Here is a 16,505-nt window from a genome sequence, read left to right as displayed (position 1 = left end):
ACTTCCTTAATAACGCAATCCCAGGAAGAGGAGACTCACTTCGAGAATATCGCCTCTTGAAAAGATTATGGAAGAGTCCTCTTTCTCCACCTGCTGCTCAGTGCGTGATGAAGAAGTTTGAATCAACTGGAGAACTGGGCGTCATTCTGGGAAGAGGCCGACCACCGGTTATACCTCAGGTGGTTGAAGAAAACGCTGTTGAAATGGCAGACAACGCCGCACGCAGTTCCCAATACTCGAACAGTGCGCTTGCTGTGTCACGACAGTTGAATTTCTCGTGGTCGTCTGTACGGAAGGTGCTTCCAACCATTCTCAAATGGTATCCGTACAAGATCCATATCATACAGCAGCTTGCACCACAGGACGCACAATGACGTGTTGACTTCGCTCTCCACTTTCTCACAAGGACTGAAGTTGACGAGAGCTGGCCCTGGACAATCCTATGGACAGACGAAGCTCATTTTTGTCTGATGGGTAATCTGAACACACAGAATTGGTGAGTGTGTGGATCTTCACCTCCAGTCATTGTGCATGAAGTTCCTCTGTTTGGTGAGCTTGTCACCGTACGGCTACTTTCATCATTTGTCTATTCGTTTTTGAACATGTTGGCGCTGAAGAACCAAAGACGTGCATTGTGAGTGGCCAGTGTTACTGCGATACGTTTCGCCAGCATGTCATACCCAACCTACACGAGAGAGAGACACATAAAACTCAATAGTTTTCATGCAAGATGAGGCCCCACCACACATCACTCGTTAAGTTCACCTGATTCTCCGGAAATGATCGAATTATCAGCCGATCGTTGCCAAATGTTTGGCCGGCATGATCACCTGATTTCACTCCCTGTGATTTCTGTTTGTGGGGCTACCTGAAGGACAGGGTTAAGCAGGGGAACATTCACACGTGTGCTGATCCGAAGCGCAGCATATCAAGAGAGATAGACAGCATACCTACGGACATGCTTCGTTTTGCTGTGCAGAAAGCAATTATGCGCGTGCAGACTGTTCTGGACACCGATGGGCGCCAAATTGAGCCCCTTTTGTAGCAGTAATAATACCGGTATATAGTGGTATGATGTGCCGTAGCAGCAGATTAAAAGTGTTTCAGTAGAAATGACTTTGCTTATTTCTCTTCCCAGCGGCCTTGACATTAATGCTACCACATTTTGTAATTCTACGATAATTATTTTCCTTGTTATGACGCGTTAAATAGAGAAAGTTTAATTACAGCTACCTGGTATTCGACGTGACCCATTACATCACTTGTTTTACAGTTTTACTCATTAATAATCTAGGAAACAAAAAGGAAATAAGTTTTCACAAACACTGTTGTGTACAGTTAAACTTTTCTCTATTTTCCAGAGGAGGGTTTGCATTCTGATATATTACAAGTAAGGTTCGAGGTGGCGTTCACCAAGCTCGGTGCACACATTGTACCTACGAATAATGCTATGGTACTCGCGCCCTATCACATCTGGTTTCTCTGCAATCACAACTCGTGCCACCAGATCTTTTTCTGACTCTACAGGAGTCTCATAAACCAGACTCTTCATTCGACTTCAGAGGAAAAAGTCCACTGGAGTCAAATCCGGTGATCGTGGAGGCCATGTGACTAGACCATCTCGGCCTATTCGTATCCGAATTGTTGTTCCAGACATTGCCGAACATGATGTGAAAAGTGAGGGAATGTACCGTTATGCTAAAGCCAGATGTCTTGACGGTCGTCCTGTGGCACAACTTCCATCAACACTCCCAATACTTGTAGTAAGATGAAGTACAGTATATCGGACCCATGAACTTGGGTGGAGGCATGTACAGTCCAATCACATGACCATCCAGTATACCTGTCCACACATAAAATCTGTGCTGGTATACCTGGACATGCATGGCATGTGGGCTTTTGTCTGCCCAGACATGGTTGCTTCGTTAAATGAGAACACAATCCCTAGTAAATTTACATTCATCTGTGAAAAGAATGCGGCATGGAAATACTGGGGGCTCTTTGATGCAACGGCGCAGGAACTCCATGCAGAACTCAGTACGTGATGAAAATTCGGCTGCCATTAGTGATTATATTTTTTTGAAGAGGTATGGCTGTAGTTGTTGGTCATGCAGAACGTATCAGTCGATGCTGGAAGCAATATCCATTCCATGCGCTATTGCTTGTGTACTTGTTGATGGGTTCTCGTGATGCAGTAAGGCCTCTACAAATTCGGGTGCACAGCATCTCCTTGGAGCATCACGGCCATGCTTGCTGACGCTGAAGGTACGCCTTTCTCGAAGACATTGCGTAATGGTGGCGAAAAGAGTATGCGATAGAGTCGGACATCGTGGATAACGATCTTGATAAAGGCGACGAGAAACTCTACCATTACCGTTAGCTTGGCCATGCATGACGGCGTATTCTGCAAACGTGTACACAATCATATTGCTCTAACACTCACGGACACATGAATGAGGCTCTATCTGGGTCAGAGAGGTAACATGGATGTAAAACGACAACAGCCGTAACGATATAAGCATCTCCACCAATGAACACCCAGTTGCACCTACCTTAAAACACATGTTTACACACGTACGTTTCTGGACGTGGCTTCCAGTTCGAAGTATTGTCTACTCAGTCCTCTCTACAAATACTAGAAGTCTGTAAGGGGAATTTTAGAGCACCCTATAGTTCCATGAAATTCTGATAGATGGTACACCATACGTAGCCTTCAAAATTGCATCTATGGTGGAAATGCTTTCCAAGTAGAGAGCTGTCATTGAGTTTCTTATGGTGGAAAACCAGAGCATCAAACATATTCATAGGCGCTTGCAATATGCCTACGGAGAACTGGCAATGAACAAAAGCACAGTTATCGGAGGCTGAGGCGTCTGTCATCATCACAACAAGTTCGTGCGAAACCTGTATGATCTCTCACGTGCTGGCTGGCTGCCCCGGCTGTGACTACAGCAGCGTTGTAACGTGCGGACACGCTCATTCGACGTGATCGACGAAGTCACCTCTGTATGCAGTGCTGACACACTCATCCACCAGGGGAAATACTCTGAGGAGTGCGCCCGCTGGGTACCTTGCCGCCTGACAGAAGACCTTAAAGGAACTGCTGGTCGATATCTGACCCAATGTCTTGTTGCATCAATAACCTCCCTCGTAACGTGAAAGCAAATCCGCACAGATGGTCCTTCTTTGCACTTTATGCTCCTCCGCTAGGTGGCAAGGAACCCAACGAGCTCACACCTCTGACTATCCCAGCTGTTGGAGAAATGTGTCGGCTGTACCAATAGATACGTCCAGTTGAGCAGCAAGCTCTTTTATTGTTACCCGTCGATCACCTGCGTACGTTCCAGCATTGCAGAAGCGACAGCTGTGTGCGACCGGCAGACTCGAGGGAGATTGGACAGGTTTGCGCGACGTTTTTGCGATGATGACAGAAGCCTCTCCCAACGACTCATGGTGCTTTTGTTCACTTCCAGGTGTCTGTAGACTCTATTCTGCAAGCGCCTTTGAATATCTGCGATCTGCCAAAAGAGACACAGTGACAGCTCTCCACTTTGAACGGACTTCTGTTACAGACGCCATTATGAAGGCTACGTATAGTACCGCCACCTATCAGAACGTCACGTCCTCGATTTTCCACATTAAATTTTACATTTTTTCCTATCTGAAATTGGCCGAGAAAAAACATGTGTTGCATAACTAATTGAACGCCCCTCGTATTTGGTTGACATCTACTTCCATTGGGAATAGAAGTTAGAGTTTTTTTTCTTTATTGTGGTTTCACTCGCCAAAATGGGGCGGGCTGGCAGTGGCACCATCCGCCACTCTTCAGCCAAGGGAGTTACATAAAAACGTAGTCAAATGAGGAAAGAACATGTAACATAGAATGGTATAAATTGGTGTATAAACAAGAACAAAAATAGATGAGTATAAATGGTAGATTTAAAAACAACATAGAAGAGAGCCGCATACACATGCAGAGAATGAGCACTGTGAGTCGACACGAAAACAAAGAAACACCGCAGTGGGAACACGAATAATGCTGGCGACACTGTTGATGCTGGTGGAACGTAGCACTGCACACGGCATTGGAGAAACACTGACACCACAACGAAAATGTTAACAATGAGCACCGAAGGGGACCTACAACCGAGTGAAGGGTAGGAGTGGGGGAAGAAAAGTGAGGGGGGGAAAGATGGTGGGGGGAAACCAGGAGGGGGCGAGGAGATGTTAGAGCCCGCAAAGAAGTATTTAGGTATTCATTTCGGCCACGTACTGTGCGAGAGTGGAACAGTCGAGAAATAGTCTGAAACTATTTGTGTGAACATTTCGTCAAACACGTGGGTATTCGAGTGTAGTCATACAGATTTCGTATAGTGCTTGTGACTATGATGTTGGAACGATCCATACTATCTTACCTGATGGCAAATCTCTTTATAGATCTTGCACTGCATTGAAATGCGAGGACAGAAAATAAAGATGTTCAGTGGATTTATGCCTGGGAAGGCAGCCGCACAGACAGGGAGTTATTCCGCACGCATTACGCAGTGTCAGGGAATAAGGAGATAATTCACGGGAGTAGAATAGCCCGGCGCTTGCGGGGGGCCAAATTAAAGCCGCGCCGGTGAAAATATGAATGAAACCCGAGCGGAGGGGAGCTGGTGAAACTTGAAGCAGGTCAGTAGTAGCCGGCCGGTTGCGCTTCATTAGCCGGCGGCCAAGACACTCGCCGTGGCCTGGGCCGGTAACGGTGCGGCGGTTTGCGCCGGGCGAGCCCTGCCAGCCTAATGAGGGCAGTGGTCGGTAATGAGGGGGGCCTCGCGCTGCGCCTGCCGCTGTGCCAGCACACCTCAGCCCTCCGGAGTGCGCGCGGCTTTAGCTGCAGGGCGCTGCGTGCCACAGCGATTCACATGGGGCGCCCTCGTGCTGTTAGTGAAGAATGGTTTGATGCAGCCCTCCACGCTAATCGTGTGCCATTCAGTTCACATACTCTTCCTGATCGTAAGTATTAGTAGACATTACACTGAGTGAGTAACTAAGAAGGGAAGTGCGTTAACAGCAATGGTGAAAGCTGTAGAAAGCGATCTAGAGGCGCAAGAGCTAATTTGTAAGAACTATGAAACATAAACCCATAAAATGATAAAATGTAAAACTGTAAATATATCTAAATGCAATAGTGAATAAGAGAGAACTCTGAGAAGATTTAAAAAGCAATAGGTAACAGAGAATGGAAGACGAACAAGTTAAAGGGACCAAAAAATAACGTTGCCGTTAGACAAGTTGCTGTACTAGAATGTTATCCCGTAGGACATGGGCTATGTACAGAATATTTTTAACAGGGGAAAATAGATCTCATACTATTAATTTTTTGGTAGCATGCAGGGACAGTTTCATTTTATGCATGAGTGAAGCTGTAAAGACAAATTTTGTTAACAGAAAGTTCAGACTGGGGCTTCTCATAACAAGGTAAATAGTTTACATAATTTTAAGCGTTTTGAAACTATGTTTTTACATAAGGAGAGGCAAAACAAAATGATTTACAGAATTAGTTTTTGAATTGACCAAGTTATAACATTTCAAAAGGAGAGCTTGAAGGAGTTCTGTCAGAACGAATTAAGCTAATTCCTTTGAACTGGACAGGCCATAGGAAATGCTTGGGGAAATTTCTGCGTGTAGCACTGGCACAAGTAAGAGAAAATTATTTTAAATTGTAAACTTGGTATTTGGTGCGACTTAATATTATAAACAGCAAGTTAATTCAATGTGAATTGAGAGTACTGTAGGTGGACCATCTCCTGTCTCCTGCTAGTACGAGGGCAAGAGATGAGCAGACAGTTCCTACCAGATAATGCCATGCGAGTGGCCTCAGCAGCTGGAGTTGCTCAAGTTTCCCACACAGTGGACAGTTAAGAAACACAGAGACAGGAAATGACCATAATAACAGACATTGTGCGCAGATCAGAATACGGTTGGAATAATATCCTAGAAATTTTGTTCCACAGAGGATGATTGTCATATGAAGCCACCAGAAGCAATGATCAATGGAACAAATTAATTCAAATTTATTTAAGGCTAGCTGTTCCCACAGCCGCACTTGTGTATCAGCAAAATGAAATGTAACGTGCTTATGACTTTGTTGACCAGGAGACCCCGTCCAGGAACAGTCCCGAATGGGATGGGGAAAATCCAACCCGGCTGGGAAAAGAACCCATGACTTCATGATCAAGGGTCAGAAACTCCAGCCAAAAGACCATTGGGATAGCGATATGCAGAGGGCGCTAATATCGGGTACATGTGGCATAAAAGGGCAGGGGTCCCTCATCTGCTCTCAGGTGATTTACGTGAAAAGATTTCCGACGTGATAATGGCCGCACGACCGGAGTTAACAGACGTTGAACGCGGAAGGCTAGCTGCAGCTAGACACATGGGACATTCCATTTCGGAAATCCTCAGGGAATTCAATAATCCGAGATCCACAGTGTCAAGAGTGTACCGAGAATACCAAATATCAGGCATTACCTCACATCACAGACCACTCAATGGCCGACAGCCTTCATTTAACGACCGAGAGCAGTGGCGTTGAAATTTGGTTCAAAATGGTTCAAATGGCTCTCAGTAGTACGGGACTTAACACCTGAGGTCATCAGCCCCTATAACTTAGAACTACTTAAACCTAAGGACATCACACACATCCATTCCCGAGGCAGGATTCGAACCTGCGACCGTAGCAGTCGCGCGGTTCCGGACTGAAGCGCCTAGAACCGCTCGGCCACAGGAGCCGGCTTGAAATTTGCCTTTGATGAGCTATGGCAGCAGACGATTGACGTGAATGCCTTTGCTAACAGCACGATATCGCCTGAAGTGCCTCTCCTGGGCTCGCCACCATACGACTGGAGAGTCGTAGCCTTGTCGCATAGCTTCTGGTTCCGCGGTGAGAACTGATGATAGGTTTCGAGTGTAGCGCCGACCCCACGAAGTCATTGACCCAAGATGACAATAAGGCATTGTGGAAGCTGGTGGTGGCTCCATAATGGTGTGAGCCGGATTTACATGGAATGAACAGGTCCTCTGGTCCAACTGAGCCTATCGTTGACTTTGGTTATGTTTGGCTACTTGGATACGATTTTCAGTCATTCATGGACTTCACGTTCCCAAACGAAGATGGAATTTTTATGGATGGTAACGCGGCATGTCACCAGGCCACAGTTGTTCGTGACTGGATATATCGAGAGAATTTTATGGCCACCCAGATTGCCCGACATGAATACCATCCATCATTTATGGGACATAATCGACGGGATATTTCGTGCACAAAATCCTGCACTAGCAACGCTTTCGTAGTTATGGGCTGCTATAGATGCAGCATGGCTCAGTATTTTTGCAGGGCCCCCAACGACTTGTTGAGTCCATGCCACGTCGACTTGCTACCCTAAGTCGAGCAAAACGAGGTCCGACGCGATATTAGGACGTAACCCATTTTTCCACCTCCATGTAATATAGGGTACGTCCACCCTTCGCCGTTATGACGGCTTGAACTTAGTCTGAATGTATGTGGAGGAATGGTAGTCCACTCTTCCTCAAGAGCCAAAACCAGGGTAGGTAGTGATATCAGGCGCTGGGGTTTGGAGTGAAGTCGACGTTCTAACTCATCCCAAAGCTGTCCCATTCTGTTCAAGTCGGGACTCTAGAAAGGACAGTCCATTTCAGAAATGTTATTGTCCAGAAAGTATTGCCTCACAGATGCTGCTTTATGGCAGCGTGCATTGTCATACTGATGCAAATAACCACCCTCTGCTAACTGTTTCTCTATTGTATTCAGCGCAGTAAAATGTGTTTATATTCTTCCAAATGGCTCTGAGCACTATGAGACTCAACTGCTGAGGTCATAACAGGATTCGAACCTGCGACCATAGTGGTCGCGCGGTTCCAGACTGTAGCGCCGAGAACCGCTCAGCCACTCCGTCCGGCTCTGACAGATCTATTTTGCTGCCGGGGACGAAGCGGAGTGAGATGGAAGCGGACGATAGGTGGGACCCCGCGCCGTCTGGTTTCGTGAGTACTAACATAATATGAAATACAGGTACTAGTGAAGTAATGAATAAGCAAAATTGCGAATAACAGACAGAACAAAGCAGACGTAACTTACCTGCGTCAGCTTGTCAGTTAAATGGGATCTTATTACTGGTAAAGTCACGTGCCAAGGCACCTACGTCGAAAGAATAGAGAACATTTCAAGTTAGTGTGAGAGATAAGTGGGAGTAAAAATTAAAAGCAGACGCTGTCGATGGGTGTATTACATTAACAAGCGAATAAGGGGCTGATGGCGAAGGATGGAGAGGGGTGGGAGGGGGAGGGGCGGGGGCGGGGAAGATGGTAATCAAAGGAAGCTTTAAAAACTGGTGAAACAGATTCTAAAAATGTTCATAACTTTCCTCGCCGTCACTAGCCCTTAAATCCGCAGAGGACATGATTTTTCTTCTATTTTCAAATGGCTCTAAGCACTATGGGACTTAACATCTGATGTCATCAGTCCCCTAGACGTAGAACAACTTAAACCTAACTAACCTAAGGACATCACGCAAATCCATGCCCGAGGCAGGATTCGAACCTGCGACCGTAGCAGCAGCGTGGTTCCGGACTGAAGCGCCTAGAGCCGCTCGGCCACAGCGGCCGGCTCTTCTATTTTCTTCGGTCTTAAGTTGAAGGAGTATGCCAGACAATCGGGCGGTGTGGCAAGTAGAACAACAAATAAGAATTTATGAAGAGTCAGCCGGCGCATACCGCGACTACAGTAAACGACCTCAGCATTATGTCGAGAATGTTCTCTACTATCGACAAAGACAAATTTTTTACTATTCCATCCTCACCCATTTCGACAAATGGCATTTTGCTGCATTAGACATAGATCGTCAGTGATTTTGGTACAGCAAAACTGACCTGGGAGTAAGCTGGTTCGAGTCCTGGTATTAGAAAAAATTTTCACTGCCAGTATTTGACAGGAATGGGGAGGAGAGGTGATGGTGTAAGGTTTCTGACCACCTAACCCTGCACCAGTGTCCTTGTTTGTATACCAAACCTCTCCGATGTGTCTCATGAAGGGTGGGCATAAGGCACGGTTGATGGTAATCCGTTCATGGCAAGGAACCGTGAAGATTGGCGGCCCCCATGGTGCTATGTGTCGACACCGAGTTTCGCCCTCCACTTCTCTCATCACCACTACCATCATCATCATCATCATTATCACAATACACTAAACTCTGCACTACACTATACACACACACACACACACACACACACACACACACACACACACACACACACACAATACATACGAGTAATATTACAAAAATTGCAATGGAGCATGTTGTAAATAAGTAAACAAAAGAATAGTAAAACTAATCTACTACTTTCAGTGTCTGATTTCCTAATGTGATACCCTCGTCGTCACCTAATTCGACAACAATCCGTTATCATTACTTTACTTTCTTCGTGTCCACCTTACGACCAAAAATTTTGAAATAAAAATAAGGTAGATTTCTAAGAATGAACTGGAGTGGCCCGTAACTCTTTTTGACAAAATATCGCAAAGCGCAATCGCCAACTTCCGTTAGCCTGCAGCAGTCGTTGAGGCAGAGCACGGCGCGACACGACATGGACAGCACATTAGGCCAAGGACGTCCGAGGATCGATTGTGTCTCCAATTCATATCCGCGGCCGGCTGGGGGCTTTGGTTTATTCATGACGGGGTCGCCAGCCGCACGCACCCCAGGCGGCGGAGCCGCGCTGTGCGTTCTGCGCAAAACCCTCTCCTCTCGGCTTCCGGTTCGCTCGAGGGCCTCGTTCAGTAACTGTTTCTCTCAGCAGCAGACTTTTCGGTTATTTTGACCATGTCACAACTGAAAGAGCTCATCATTTCAGCGACAAGTAGCGTCGGGGGTACCTCAGGGAAATGTGACTAGAAAGGTACTGTTCACGATGTGCAAAGAGTCCACAGAGTGAGTAAACACTGAAGAGCCAAAGAAACTGGTACACCCCCCCCCCTCCTGCCCCTCATATCGTGTAGGGCCCCTTGACGCAGAAGTGCCGCAACACGACATGGCATGGATCGACTTATGTCTGAAGTAACGCTAGAGGGAACTTACTTACTCACTGGTCATACAGGACTCGAGAGTCCATTGTCGCAGCAACGTATTTTCGCCATCTGTCCCTGTCTTGGGCTATTTCCTTCCATTCACCTTCAATACCTAGGCTCCTCAAATCAGCCTTCACATTGTCCTCCCATCTACGCCTCGGTCTCCCCGCAGGACATTTTCCCTCTAGGTGCCCTACCAGTACTCTGCGCGCTGCCCTGCCCTCATCCATTCGAGCTACGTGACCCACCCATCGCAGCCTACGTGAGTGCTAGAGGGAACTGGCACCATAAATCCTGCAGGGCTGTCCATAAAACCGTAAGAGTACGAGGGAGTGGAGATCTCTTCTGAACACCACGTTGCCGAGAATCCCAGATATGCACAGTAAGTTCATTTCTGGGGAGTTTGGTGGCCAGCGGAAGTGTTTAAACTCAGTATAGTGTTCCTGGAGCCACTCCGAAGTAATTCTGGACGTTTGCACGTTGCATTCTCCTGCTGGATTTGCCAAAGTCCGTCGGAAGGTACAATTGGCATAAAAGGACGCAAGTGATCAGACATGATGCTTATGTACGTGTCACCTGCCAGAGCTGTATCTAGACGTGTCAGGGGTCCCGTATCACTCCAACACCATTACACAGCCTCCAACAGCTTGAACAGTCCCCTTCTGACATGCAGGGTCCATGGATTCATAAGGTTGTCTCCACACCCGTACACGTCCATCCGCTTGACACAATTTGAAACGAGACTCGCCCGACCAGGCAACATGCTTCCAATCATCGACAGTCCAGTATCGGTGTTGACGGGCCAAGTCGAGACGTAAAGCTTCGTATCGTACAGTCAAGGATACATGAGTGGGTCTTTGGCTCCGAAAGCCCATATCGATGATGTTTCGTTGAATGGTTCGCACTCTGACACCTGTTGATGGACTAGCATTGAAATATGCGGAAATATGCGGAAAGGTTACACTCTACATCTACATCTATATTTATACTCCGCAACCCACCCAACGGTGTGTGGCGGAGTCCACTTTACGTGCCACGGTCATTACCTCATTTTCTGTTCCAGTCGCGTATGGTTCGCGGGAAGAACGACTGTCTGAAAGCCTCCGTACGCGCACGAATCTCTCTAATTTTACATTCGTGATCTCCTTGGGAGGTATAAGTAGGGGGAAGCAATATATTCGATACCTCATCGAGAAACACACTCTCTCGAAACCTGGCTGGCAAGCTACACCGCGATGCAGAGCGCCTCTCTTGCAGAGTCTGCCACTTGAGTTTGCTAAACATCTCCGTAACGCTATCACGGTTACCAAATAACCCTGTGACGAAACGCGCCGCACTTCTTTGGATCTTCTCTATCTCCTCCGTCAACCCGATCTGGTACGGATCCCACACTGATGAGCAATACTCGAGTATAGGTCGAACGAGTGTTCTGTAAGCCACCTCCTTTGTTGATGGACTACATTTTCTAAGGACTCTCCCAATAAATCTCAACCTGGCACCCGCCTTACCAACAATTAATTTTATATGATCATTCCACTTCAAATCGTTCCGCAAGCATACGCACAGACATTTTACAGAAGGAACTGCTACCAGTGTTTGTTCTACTATCATATAATCATACAATAAAGGATCCTTCTTTCTATGTATTCGCAATATATTACATTTGTCTATGTTAAGGGTCAGTTGCCACTCCCTGCGACAAGTGCCTATCCGCTGCAGATCTTCCTGCATTTCGCTACAATTTTCTAATGCTGCAACTTCTCTGTATACTGCAGCATCATCTGTAAAAAGCCGCATGGAACTTCCGACACTATCTACTAGGTCATTTATATATATTGTGAAAAGCAATGGTCCCATAACACTGTCACGTTGAACGATTCTCTTCAGTCTTTGTTCGTCCCGTTCTTTTCCGTCCGCAGCGATGTCGGAGATTTGCTGTTCTACCGGATTCTTGATATTCACTGTACACTCGTGAAATGGTCGTACAGGAAAATCCGCACTTCATCGCTTCCTCGGAGATGCTGTGTCTCACTTCAGTCTTGATAACCTGGCATTGTAGCAGCAGTAACCGATCTAACAACTGCGCCAGACACTTGTTATCTTATACAGACCTTGCGTACCGCAGCGCCGTATTCTGCCTCTTTACATATCTCTGTATTTGATTACGCATGCCGACACCAGTTTTTTTGGCGCTTCAGTGTATCTCTAACTGTTCATGAATATAAAATTGATGAAGTTTTGGAAGCCACTTGTCGGCGTGTTGCCTTTTGGCGCTCGGCTCAGGTTCTTCGGCCGACGGTCTTTTTTTCGGTCTTTCGGACGTTTCGCCAGAAAGAGTTGTCAGAGATTCACGCTTCATTGCTGACTGGAATCGAGGCCGCAGCTGGAGAATGTATGTATTTCTCGTGCCGACGTCTGAAGGCCTTTCTTTCATTGCCGCCGTAGTTTTCCCCTTCTTATTTGCAACGGTCGTTCGCTGCAGCGGGGAAATCCAGACTCCGTTTACCGTATTACTTTTCTTCTTTCTGTTGGAACTAAAGGCGCGCTAGTAAATTTCTGTAGATTTCTTGAACACAGTAGTGTGGCATTCCTTGTCCGCAAAGAGTTCCTGCATATCCACCTGCATATCGGCCACACACACAGTGCTGCATTATCAGGGCCGATTTCTCATCAGGTTTACAAGGTGGTATGTTCGGTGCCAAAACAAGGTTTGGTGTTCTATACACACATATACGCACATCTTGAACTGAGAATGCAAGCTACATCTGATTGTACTATCACTCATTGTTACACCACAGATTTTTAAATTCACAGTTCTACACTATACTACATGTCACTGTGCAGTAGACTCTAGTGTTCTGGAAGTTATCTGAAATTCTTTTGTCATTTTCCTCGTTATTTAACAACTGGTAGACTGGGAATAATTCAGGAACTCGAATATCTCCATAAAGAGATCACCCACCTAAAAATTTGGGTTGAAGGAAAATTGGTAATACACTAGACAAATTCGCATACGAGTATCAACCAAAAACTAGAAATTGCCACTGGACAAAGAAGATAGTCCGCCGGCGGTCCATAACTTTTTTGTACATATTGCTAATATTTCGTCCAAAGTAACCACAATTCTCCGGAAATTTCAAGATAAATAAATTTATCGTTCACTACAATTTTCTGTTGTGGCGGCTGAAGGTTACAAAATACCGTGCCACTGTGGTGGAGCTCGTATAGATCAGATAACACCCATGAGCTTGCAGCCTACAATCTATTTCCATTAGTAATTCATTGAAGTATGGGAAAATAATAATTTTGGCCACAGCTACATCGTTTAGGGAAAGAACAGTAAAAGGGAGCTTGAAGATATTCATGCTGGAAAATGTTATTCGTTACGATTACCACTGTTAAGCCTAGAAGACACGTAATTTCTCCCATGGTTCCGCTGTTAGCCCACAGCAAATACCACGGACCATGCCTGAAGCAACAGTGTTAGGCAACCTACCACACAGCGCAGTTTCACACTCAAAAAGATGGCGCAGGCAGTTTTATCAGGAAACGTTAAATGTCTGTCTGTCGTAATCCTGAAGTATGTAAGAAATTTAGACAGCTCGAAAATAAATACTTCATTGTGGTAATCCTATTTTAGTCTTCGGGGTTCAGCTGGGAATGACAGGTATCTAGTCGAAACTACGTGATGAAAAATTAACTCCTACCGGCCGCTGTCTCCAAATGACGTTGAGTATTTATGCGATAAGGAAGCACGTTGCGGGGATATTACTGCGGGAAGAGCTGCTAGAACTGTTCAGTTATTCTTTTTAGATTCTTCTGAAGGTCATCAATGGGATACAGCCCAGATTACGAACATCAGCTAAAAACAAAGCTACATTTAGTATCGCGATACTCATCATTAAGTAACCGTAGGGTGCAATAAGTCATAATTGAATAACTCGTCGTGAATAGGGCTGTATACGCAGTTCAACTGAATGACTGATGTATTTAATCATCTGCACTACAGAACTATTAATTTGATCAGCATCTCTATTAAACAGATCTTTGTGCAAACCCATCAGCTTTGATTACCAAAACAAGCAAGTCAGGGGCTATGCTTTACGCTTAAGCACGACCTTCTACGTTGAAAGCAATTAGCCATGCCGTGTCTTTCGAAACTGTATTTATTTGCCTCCTAAGAAATGCGGTACAAATTGTCTAATCAGCTATCTTTCTAGCCTCTCTTCGTTAATTACTAGGTTATTTGCGATTAAATAAAGGTACTTACTGTAACTCCTAGTTCGACCCGCGAAAACTACACTGCATGTTTTCCTTGTCGTCTTTTCTCCGTTTAATTATCCACTTTACTTTTCTTTGTTGTGTCTTCCCGAAAGACATACCACTCAGGTCATTTGCATTTCCCGTTTCCTACGTCTGAGTGATACCGCTTACATTTACATATACATTTACATACATACTCCGCAAGCCACGTTACAGCGCGTTGACGAAGGGTACCCTGTACCACTAATAGTCATTTCCCCTTTCTTCCACTCGCAAGTAAAGCTAGTAAAAAACGACTTTCCATGTACCTGGATTTCTTTTACCTTATCTTAGTGGTCTTTAAGTGAAATGTACGTTGGTGGCAATAGAATCGTTCTATAGTCAATTGCGAATGACGGTACTCTAGATTTCCGCGAAAAGAACGCCGTCTACCTTCCAGGAACTCCCACTTGAGTTCACGAAATATTTCCATAATATTGTTGATCGAAACTACCAGTAACAAATCTAGCTGGATGGCTGAATTGCTTCTGTAGCTTCTCCACCATTTTGTTTCTGTATGAAATGGAGCCCAACTTTACATCTCACTCTATGAAAGTCTACACATTACCGAAATTCGTGTCCTAACGTTTGACTAAACGAAACCTAATTTGAATTGAATTATATGTTACTGGTCTGACTACAACTTTTCTTTGTATTAAATGCGCAAGTTAGATATGTATTTTTATATAAAATTTCCAAACTATATTCAAACTGTTGCATACCACATGGTCAAATATTATGCGTAATGATAAACAGTGGGATGGGGAGAGTAACAACTCCTATGAAACGACATTCCAAGACAACGGTTTGAGAATGAAGTATGTATTCAAAAAGACAGAGTATAACTTCGAGTGAACTTCATAGATAACAATGGTCTGAACAATACTATGCTTAACAAAGTGAACAGCTGAATCAGTTAATATGTTAATGCATGACTCCAGGAAGTGGTGTGGCCTTTCTCTCGGCTTTGAGCAAGAGAACAAAGTTGAGTAGCTGCCAATAATCATTTCTACAAACTAGGTGGACAGTGCTGCAGTCTTACGTGTTACATCATCACTTCAAAATGTGTATCTTTATAAGTCAAAACAGCATTACAGAATTCGTTTATCACTTACAACACATCAACTTAGAATATACCATACTGCGAAGAGGCGAAGACTGTGCCACGAAAAGACCAAACATTGTTTATCAGTAACTTCCTGGCAGATTAAAACTGTGTGCCCGACCGAGACTCGAACTCGGGACCTTTGCCTTTCGCGGGCAATTGCTCTACCAACTGAGCTACCGAAGCACGACTCACGCACGGTACTCACAGCCTTACTTCTGCCAGTACCTCGTTTCCTACCTTCCAAACTTTACAGAAGCTCTCCTGCGAACCTTGCAGAACTAGCACTCCTGAAAGAAAGGATGTTGCAGAGACATGGCTTAGCCACAGCCTGGGGGATGTTTCCAGAATGAGATTTTCACTCTGCAGCGGAGTGTGCGCTGATATGAAACTTCCTGGCAGATTAAAACTGTGTGCCCGACCGAGACTCGAACTCGGGACCTTTGCCTTTCGCGGGCAAGTGCTCTACCAACTGAGCTACCGAAGCACGACTCAGGCCCCGTACTCACAGCCGTACTTCTGCCAGTACCTCGTCTCCTATCAGTATCGTAACTTGCTCACTCTATGACGTGCACATCGATAACGTACAGAAATCGAAATGACCTGACCACCTTACACTTCCATGTCTACCTTTAAAACGGCCTGTTGTGGGTCTTTGAACACTCGAGCACTATGCATATTCAAGAATACGTCGCACTGATGTTCTATAAGTGTTCTCCTTTGCAGATGAACCACACTACTGCTGTTCATATATGCTCGTTCCATTTAATATCGTTTTACAACTTACACCTAGATATACACTGAAGCACCAAAGAAACTGCTATAGGCATGCGTACTCAAATACAGAGATATGTAAACAGGCAGAGTACGGCGCTATGGTCGGCTACGACTATAAACAAGTGTCTGGGACAGTTGTTAGATCGTTTACTCTGCTATCATGGCAAGTTATCAAGATTTAAGTGAGTTTGA

The 16,505-nt window shown here is 45.3% G+C and overlaps 1 non-coding gene across 1 annotated transcript; it reads right to left on the bottom strand.

The window, feature by feature from the left end:
• Positions 1 to 15,648: 15,648 nt before the first annotated feature.
• Trnas-cga lies at positions 15,649 to 15,723 on the bottom strand. The gene has a single exon. It is a non-coding gene; the product is annotated as a tRNA-Ser (tRNA).
• Positions 15,724 to 16,505: the final 782 nt, after the last annotated feature.

Source organism: Schistocerca piceifrons, chromosome 3, assembly GCF_021461385.2.
Source record: "Schistocerca piceifrons isolate TAMUIC-IGC-003096 chromosome 3, iqSchPice1.1, whole genome shotgun sequence".
NCBI classification, from domain to species: Eukaryota; Metazoa; Arthropoda; class Insecta; order Orthoptera; family Acrididae; genus Schistocerca; species Schistocerca piceifrons.
This window is presented reverse-complemented; position numbering and strand designations above follow the sequence as displayed.